Raw genomic sequence first — 9420 nt, forward strand, 5'->3', positions numbered from 1 at the left:
CTGCTAAAATGTATAAAATATTATTGGAATGGGAGACAAAGGATGAGCAAGTAAAATCCTCAATGATACATTGGGCAATAGATATTGGTCATAATATAGACATGGAAAACTTATGGAATATGCAGAAATGGCAAAACTTGCCGGAAGAATAAGAAATCAAGATAACAAACTTTTTATAAACAATTGGAAATGGTTTATTAAATATTTACAGATACATTTTAAACAGATAAGAACATTGGCAGGATGATTGTAATAACCTGTAGTTTCATAAGAGTATATATTTAAAGTAGATGAATAAAGGAGCAAATTAAGTTAATTTGGATATGCAGAAGATATAAAAAATAATTTTAAGGAACTGCAGAAAGAGGGGGAAGGGAGTCAAGTTTTGAAATGTCAAAATGATTGTTAAATTAGTGAAATATATAAACCTGAAAACTATAAATAAAATTTAAAAACAGTGAGGTTAGGGGGTGCAGTCCTTGCCTTGCCCCAGGCGCTGGTAGCATGTGCTACAGCTTTGCCCTGCCCAATGACATATCACAGCTCCATCTTTTCCTAAGCCTATGTGCTGCCGACTTGAGCACTTAGAATACTCCTGAGCGTTCCATGACATCCTCATTACTGTGGAAGCAGCTAATTTCTTGAAACCAGAGCTGGAGAAAGTTGGCTGTGAAGTTTCAGAAACTGCATTCTGTAATCAAACAGAATCAAATGACACAGATGAATGCAGAGCGTTGAAGAATAACTCTCTTTTTTTTCTGGTCCTGCCAAACAATCAAGTTTGGCAAGACCAAAAAAGAGAGTTATTCTTCAACGCTCTGTGCTCATCTGTGTCATTTGATTTCCTCATCTATGACCATGGTAAGACACAGGCTGCTGTCGACCTCATTGTTATGATAAGGAAGCACACATTTGAACGCAGGGAAAGGGCCGTGAAAAAGAGCCACAGCTAAGCACTATTAAATCCCACAGGAAATAATTAAGAACATGCTTAATTTTCCCACTGAAATTGTTGTGGGACTTTGAAATACTGGATTAGCCACAAACGATTATCAGTGCAATCCAATGCATGCCTTCTCAGAACAAAGCCCCAGTGAGTTTTATTATTTATTTTATTTCATTTATTGAATTTATATACCTCCCTATATATGGAGGTCTTGGTTGCTGGCCTCTGGACCTCTCATGGAGGTGGCACAACAAGTAAGGGCCTTTGATGATGATTGCAGGGTCCGGGGTGGTTTATATGGGCAGAGGCAGTCCCTTGATATATTGCAGTCCTGATCCATTTAAGGCTTTGTAAGTCAAAACCAGGACTTTGAACTGGGCCTGGAAACTCACTGGCAGCCAGTGCAGTTGAGCCAGGATTGGTGTTACAGTATATGTTCAAACCGTCTTGCCCAGGGAACAACCTGACCAGCTGAAGTTTCCGAACTGTCTCCAGAGGCCACCCTTCTGACGATGGACTGCAAAGGAAATACCATATTTTTTGCTCTATAAGACTCACTTTTTCCCTCCTAAAAAGTAAGGGGAAATGTGTGTGCATCTTATGGAGCGAATGCAGGCTGCGCAGCTATCCCAGAAGCCAGAACAGCAAGAGGGATTGCTGCTTTCACTGCGCAGCGATCCCTCTTGCTGTTCTGGCTTCTGGGATTCAGAATATTTTTTTTCTTGTTTTCCTCCTCCAAAAACTAGGTGCGTCTTGTGGTCTGGTGCGTCTTATAGAGCGAAAAATACGGTAGGTGAACAGTCTGCAATCAGATTTGACCTGATCTCTTGCTCAAATCATGTGACTGTCAGTGTCAGGGACTAGAATGAGGAGGAATGGTGGAGACTGCCACCCCCTCCTCCTGCACTTCCCAGAGAAGAGGGGGACAGCATAGATTTAGAACAGTGGTTTGCAGAAGGTCACAGAGGCTGCAGAGGGGAGAAGCTGGGAAATATTGGGAGAGCAGCAGCAGGAAGAAGAAGAAGAAGCACCAGGGGAGAGACAGCGGACAGACTCAGTGTCTTTAGAAAGCATTCCTGCCCCCCAAAAAACCCGGTGGGCTTTGAGAAAAGGAGAACAGAAAGCTCAGAGGCAGAAAGCACAGATTAGCTGACATAGGAATGATGTATAATAGGAGAGATGGAGGGGTGGGACTTTATTTGGAGCAACACCATTACCCGAGGCGACATCCTACGTCTCTGTGAATATTGAATAAAACACACTGGTAAGAACTTCTTGATTTCCCTTTTCTGGCAGCCAGCTGTGAGGGAGGGAGATCAGATTCCCTGAAGCCTGATAGTCAGTTACGCTGCAATCATTATTTGGTGGCTTCTTTTGACATATAGAATACATACGAATCTTTACATCTTCTGAGGATGTGTTTGCTAAATGGTGCTAAGACAGTGTGGTTTAGTAGTTAAGAGTCTCGTAATCTGGGGAACCGGGTTCGCGTCTCCGCTCCTCCGCATGCAGCTGCTGGGTGACCTTGGGCCAGTCACACTTCTTTGAAGTCTCTCAGCTCCACTCACCTCACAGAGTGTTTGTAGTGGGGGAGGAAGGGAAAGGAGAATGGAATGGACTACATGGAAATCGCGGAAATGACTGGCAGAATCCGAGACCAGGGAGAAGAGTCGATGGAAGAAGATTGGAAAAAATTTAAAGTATATTTACAGAAATATTGGAAAATTAATGAATGTTAGAAGAATACTGGAATGAAGTTATATGGTTTTAGCAGAAATGTTATAAAGAATTAAGCAAAAACTGATTGTTAATGGGCTAAAGTGGAAAGTTTAAAGTTAGATTGTGTTAAGATAAATTATAGAACAAAAATTGAGAAAGAGGGAAAGGATTTGCTGAATTAGTTAATTTGAACTAGGATACAAAAAAGGGAGGTGTGAGGAAGTCGAGGAAATAAGTAAATGAAAGATAAAGATATGGAAATTGGATGTGTTTTTAAGTGTTTTTGTTTTTTCTTGTTGTTTTGATGTATTGTTCTTTCTTTTTATTTTCGATGTATTGTTTGTTAAATTTTTTATTGCTTTTTTTCTCTCATCCTTTTTTTTTTTTTGGTAACTATAAAACTTCTAATAAATATTATTTTTTTAAAAAAGAGAGAGAATGTTAGCCGCTTTGAGACTCCTGAAGGGGAGTGAAAGGCAGGATATCAAATCCAAACTCCTCCTCCTCCTCTTCTTCTTCTTCTTCTTCTTCTTCTTCTTCTTCTTCTTCTAAACTGAGAACTGAAATGGGAAGTCATCTTCAGATACTCAAGAAAGAGGAAAGAAGGAACAAGGTGACTGAGAAGCAAAGAGAGGGAGAGGAAGCTTCTGAATTTGGGACGGAGCTGTTAGGAAGCCGTTAGGATTTGCTGAGATTCTTATTTCATGGATCTATTCAACTGAGCGCTATGAGCCTGTGTTTTAATCAACTGAGCCACATGGTCGCATTTGCAGAAAAGATACGTGACACAGATTCTTGACTGCTCCTGTTCCTTTAAAAATCCCTTATAGATTTTGGATTCCAGTGTCATTTTTTTATGATTTCATGGGAATTTTCTGCAGAGGGATTCCAGACAAGAACTTTCCAAGACTTCTTTGAATACAGGATTTCCCCCCCCCCCAAAAAAAAAACGGCTTTATGTACAACAATAAATACATTCAAAGTTATGGCATTATTAATATATGCATATTAACTATATGCTACAATTAACAAGCATGGTTTGTTCACACATTTAATCTCCCTCTTGGGACTGCTTTTTATATCACATGATATACATATGCATGTAAAAATGGAATGAATTCAGGGGGCTAACGATGTTCAGCAAGGGATGCATGTTGTAGGGATTTCCTGCGTATATACATGCTTTTGCAAAAATTCATTTCCCCCTTCACTTTATTTTTCAGTTTCTAAAAATACATATAACAAATAATCCCCATATACTCCCCCAAGAAAATTCAATGCATAAACAATTTAAATACTGCAGACAAATATTAAGTGAGTTTTTAAATAGTTTAGAATGTTGTTGTTGTTGTTGTTGCATCAGTTAGGTGCCTCCTACCCTCAACAGATTGTCCCAGTGTGAGCCCTGAGTAGCTGAATAAACATATACAATACCATTTCAAAACCATTTGTTGATCTGTGAAGTGTCACAAAAGTTGTGAAAAAGACTGTGTTCTTCCCAGGTTGTTATCCTGTACATACTTACCTGGGAGTAAGCCCCATTGACCTGGGTACGGAGGACCACCCAAGTTGTTTCCCTGAAGGCCAGAGAAGCAGCAGGGAATGATTCTTATTTTGAGGAGCTTTGTTTGTTTGTTTGTTTGTTTGCCTGCTTGCTTGTTTCGTTTAGTATTTGTTTTGTGACTTTGCTATGGAGAGAGCTAGCAAGCAACAACAGAAGTCGCTTTCTACAGTAAATATATATTCTTCTTTTGCATTTAATTTCTGAATGAGGATATTTCCCTCCAATTGGTCATTAAAAACTGCAGCAGCAGCTGGATGGGAAAGGGCAGATCAAGCAGATCTGGGATCATGGACATTTCCAGAGCATATTTTCCAGAAAAAGGTGTGTGGATCTGCTTCCAGCAAGCCCCTCTGTTAGCACAAGAATGCGCAACAATGGAGGAAAAGTTGTCACTGTAATTTCTACATTGCTCATTGTTGGTTTGTTAGATAATTTCTAAAAATAAGAGTTTGGGTTCTATGTCTGTCTGGATATGACTCCATGCCTTCAACAAGCCTGGAAGACATTATCCTAGATCCTAGACATAAGAGAGGTTGATTGTGATTTGCCTGGTACACTGGTACCTCTGGTTAAGAACTTAATTTGTTCCGGAGGTCCGTTCTTAACCTGAAACTGTTCTTAACCTTAGGAACCACTTTAGCTAATGGGGCCTCCTGCTGCCGCTGCACCGCCGCCACGTGATTTCTGTTCTCATCCTGAAGCAAAGTTCTTAACCCGAGGTACTACTTCCGGGTTAGCGGCATCTGTAACCTGAAGCATTTGTATCCTGAAATGTTTGTAACCTAGGATACCACTGTATTATGAACTCTATGCATGAGCAGAGATTATTACTTCACATTTTCAGGACTCAACCATCAATTGCAAATATGTTCTGATGTGCCCTGGCTCAAACGAAACTTTTCTTTGTGTGTCTACTGATTGGAATACTTTATTCTTATAATGTAGAGGAAAATGTGGTGGTTTTTTCGGATACTGAAGAGTTAAACTTGCTTTTTTTTTGGTGGGGAGGAAAACTGCATGCAACTGGACACACATTTTCCTCACATTTTAAAAGTTTCTGTGTGTTTAGTTTTCTGGCAACAAATGTGTAGGTTTTAACAATAGGTGTAGCCAAAATCTAACATGTTTTACTATGTTTTTACATATGCTGTAAGCCACCCAGAGTGGCTGGGGAAACTCAGCCAGATGGGCAGGGTATAAATAATAAAACTACTATTAATATTATTATTACAGCATCATTTGATATGGCTTCATTTCTAAGAGGTGTGGAGTCAATCTTGTCTGAAAACCATAATTGGAGCCTCTTTTGTGGAAGCTCTTTCCCTGTGCATAAATGTGCAGAGGATCATTGATGGAGGGTTGTTTTGTTTTGTTTCAGAGGCAATGGCACTCTGCACATGGGCAACGACACGCTTTATTAAATAAGTGCCGTACAAGTCCTATTGTGATTAAAACAGCAAATTGCAGCCCTAACCAAACCAAAATGTTACCAACTGCCAAACACCATTGCACATGCATGTATGTTTAACTCCCATCTGTGCTTCTAAATCATTGCAAAATAGATTATTGCCGCATTAATGAATACAGTAGACACAGAAGAGACTTTAGCAATGTGTAACAGTCGGTGATGCTCAAGCAGTGATTGGCTGTGCTGGTATTTCAAGAATGCCTGTATTTTCTTCTGTGAAATATTGGGAAGAGCGGCATTAGGACTTCATGTGGCTAACTCCAGCATATAAATGCCATTCCGTTTGACTAACAGCTTCAAATAGTCACTAGAGGGCAGCATCAATATAACAGCATTGCATGAGGAGTATAAGTTAACAGAGCTGCAGTTTCTTGGAAGCGCTCATGATGTTACACGCTCTGCTTTTATCAACTGCAGACTGTTTAATCCTGCTGTTTTCCAGGAGCCTCACAGGTAGTTTTAGCTCAACTCTGTAAAGTTCTGGTTGCAAATGTGCAATTTTGGACTGAATTTTCCTGAACTGGGGTCTTCTGTGTATCAAAAATTCCTCTCCATGCAGCCTGGCAAACATTGCTACGTCGTCAATTCTCCGTTATTGTGAATGTTTTTTTAATTATTATTTTGTTTTGTTTTTTAAAATATTTTTTATTGCTCAATTTCCACATAACAAATTATCAAACCATATAATCACCTACATAATTTCCCCCCTTCCCCCTCACCAAAGACTTCCCTAAGCTCCTCTCCCTGATTTCGCTGCACAGATTTTCTCTGCATATTATAAAATTGTGTATATCCTTGCATATCTGTCCATCATGTTATCAACAATAAATTTGTGTATGTTTATTCAAAGCCTGCCAAGGAGTCCAGTTCATTTTGTTGTGTTTTTAAATAATTTGTGTAAAGTTTCCATTCCTCCTTGAAGTCACAGTTGTCCTTGTCTCTCAATTTGTATGTCAATTTGGCCAGTTCTGCATAGTCCATCAATTTCTCTTGCCACTGTTCTTTTGTCGGGGTTTCCTCATTCTTGATTTTTTAATTATTATTTTGGCCAAAATTTGATGGGAATGTTAGTGCAGGGCTGGAACTGGGGTAAACGCCCATCCCTGCAGACCTCAAAGAAATGATAAGACCCAGAATCCATTCATTTGAAGTCCTACAGGGATGTGTGGTTGCGAGTGAGCTACATGCAGTGAGAATGAAGATTTCTTGGGATTGAAGAAAGATGGAAAGGGGAGCAATTGTTAAAGGAAACAGAAGGCTAGAGAGGAAAAGGGGGAAATGTGCCACGATCTCTGAATAAAGTCATGAAGCATCAAGGGCAGACTCCATCCTCACAAGTGGTGGAGTTGTGAATCAAAATCCTGACTGAGTATCATGTTTGTCACAGCTGAAGTCACAGCAGAAGCCCCAAAGCAACTTGAAGACTGAACAGAAAAAGGCCTAGCAGAGAAGCTGGGTGAGAAAGGGCATTTTATCAGAGCCCGAAGCCATCTCCTCATGTGATCTGTGTAACATGAGCTAAGAGCCACAATGGAAAAGTCAAGAGAGCGGCAAGTTTGGGTCAGGAAGACTTGAGTTTTAAATCACTGCTTGGCCACAAAGTGATGGTTCTCTCTCTCTCTCTCTCTCTCTCTCTCTCTCCTCCCCCCCCCCCCCAGCTACAAGTGAATTGAGAGAAACTGTGGGTCGATCTCCTGACATTATTTTTCCTTAGGTTGATAGTGTCCTCCAGTTGTCTATCAAAAATCCCAGAGAAAACCCCAAGAAATATTTCTTAAGAATGTTTTTGGTGGTTATCTTGTCCATCCTAGGTGAGGAAATCCTGCTTAAATTTTTGGTTCTTTTATCTAGTTTGCGAATGTTATGTTTGGGGTAATTCTAATAAAAATTGTCACCTCTTCCCCTCCTCCTCTCCATTCAAAACAATCTGAAAAGTCTTAGCCTTGTTTCAAAGTATCAAAGAAAACTTCTTTATAACTATTTCTCGTAGTAAGATTTTTAGAGTATGATTTTCTGGGATCTTAACTATTTAGCAAAGCAAATACTATGTTTCTGGTTAGTTACAAATTGACCTTTGCAAATTGATTTCTTTGGGACTGATGATCTCACATAATTAATAAATCAGATTAAATGCTTCTGTGTAGTCATACAGTAGGTGTTTATATTTACATGCATGGTATTTTTTTATGCAGAACTCTTTTTGAAATAATAAAATTATATGTATCAGTGGGTCTGGCTGTTAACCAGAAGAAAGAAGCCCACCCAGGGACAGCTGCGGGCAGGATTCCTGAATTGCAAGGGGTTAGACTAGATGACTCTTGGGGTCCCTTCCAACTCTGCAATTATATGATTCTATGAAGACATTCATGAGATATGGTGCACTGTGATAGCTGGAATTAACTATTGCATCAGTATGTCCTGTGCCAATTTATTTTTTAATTTGTTTGAGAAAGCTTCTGGCATTTTGCTTTTCCTGAAACCTCTGCAATGGCAGTGTGCAGTGAGCGATTTGGATTGCAGCTGTGAAGGAAGGAGGGAAAGAATTTCCCCCCTTTCAGTTCCTTAGTGACAATTGCACTTCCGTTCTGAGAGCTGCTCTTACTAGTTACGAATCCCTTGCATCCTGCACCCCGCCCCAGTCTGATCCAACTCATAGGATTATTGCATGGAGCCCAAAGTGCATTGCTCCTTGGAGGGGGTATGGGATACAAATGTAATAAATAAATGCAGAAGGAAGGAATTTGTGCAAGATTGTGGCTCCTCTTCCAGAAACAGGAAAACCACAATCCTCTTCCACGAACAGGAACAAGGCACCGGCTGGCTCTGGAGAATAGCTGTCGTAAAAATATATATATATAAAAGCAGGAAACTTTATAGTGCACCAAAACTGTGCTATCTTATGATGGGAAGCTCTGTTAAGTCTACTTTTTATAGCTTAATTTGTAGATTTTCAAATACACCCAAACAGAAAGAAAGAAAAGAAAAAAATACAGTACATTTAATCGGCCAATTTTTGTCACCTTCCCTTCCATCCTTCCATGGTTTCCTCAAATTATCTACTAATGATGCATATTCTAATTTTTCTAATCATTCTTCCATCCAAATCTTTCTCGTAACATTTTTAACTGCTGGGCTTACTCCAAACCGTTTCAGCGTCTTAACATATTTCCAATGACTTTTTAAATAATCTACAAATAGTTTCCAATCCTTTTTAAAATGTCTCTTCCTGTTTTCTCATTTTACTTGTTAGACCTGCTAATTCTGCATATTCCATTCATTTCATCTGCTGTTCCTCCTTTGTAGGTTAAGTCTACTCCTGCCCACATCAAAGTTTTCCTTCTGTTGTTTTTTTTAAATAATATTTATTAAAAAGTTTAATAGTTACAGAAGAAAGAAAGAAGAGAAAAGGTACAATAAAAAAGAGAAAAATAAAAATAGAGGGGGGGGGAATTAAAAATACATAAAACAACACCTCCACCCCACTAGAAAAAGAACAAAAACATTTAAAAAGTTTTCCTTCTGGACATTGACAGAGTTGTATGCGAATTAGGGTATGCGTTAGATTTTGTTATTCCTGCTTTGAGTTTTTCCTGATGCTGGCAGTGGGCAGGGAGGAGCGGGAGAGGAGCATGTGAAAAATTGCTGCCACACAAGAAACTTTCGATCTCAACCTTTGTGTAAAGATTCACCTTTCTTCTTTCTTTGGCGATACCTCGTAGCCGA

The sequence above is a fragment of the Podarcis tiliguerta genome, assembly GCF_965153285.1.
Source record: "Podarcis tiliguerta genome assembly, chromosome: 4".
Lineage (NCBI taxonomy): Eukaryota > Metazoa > Chordata > Lepidosauria > Squamata > Lacertidae > Podarcis > Podarcis tiliguerta.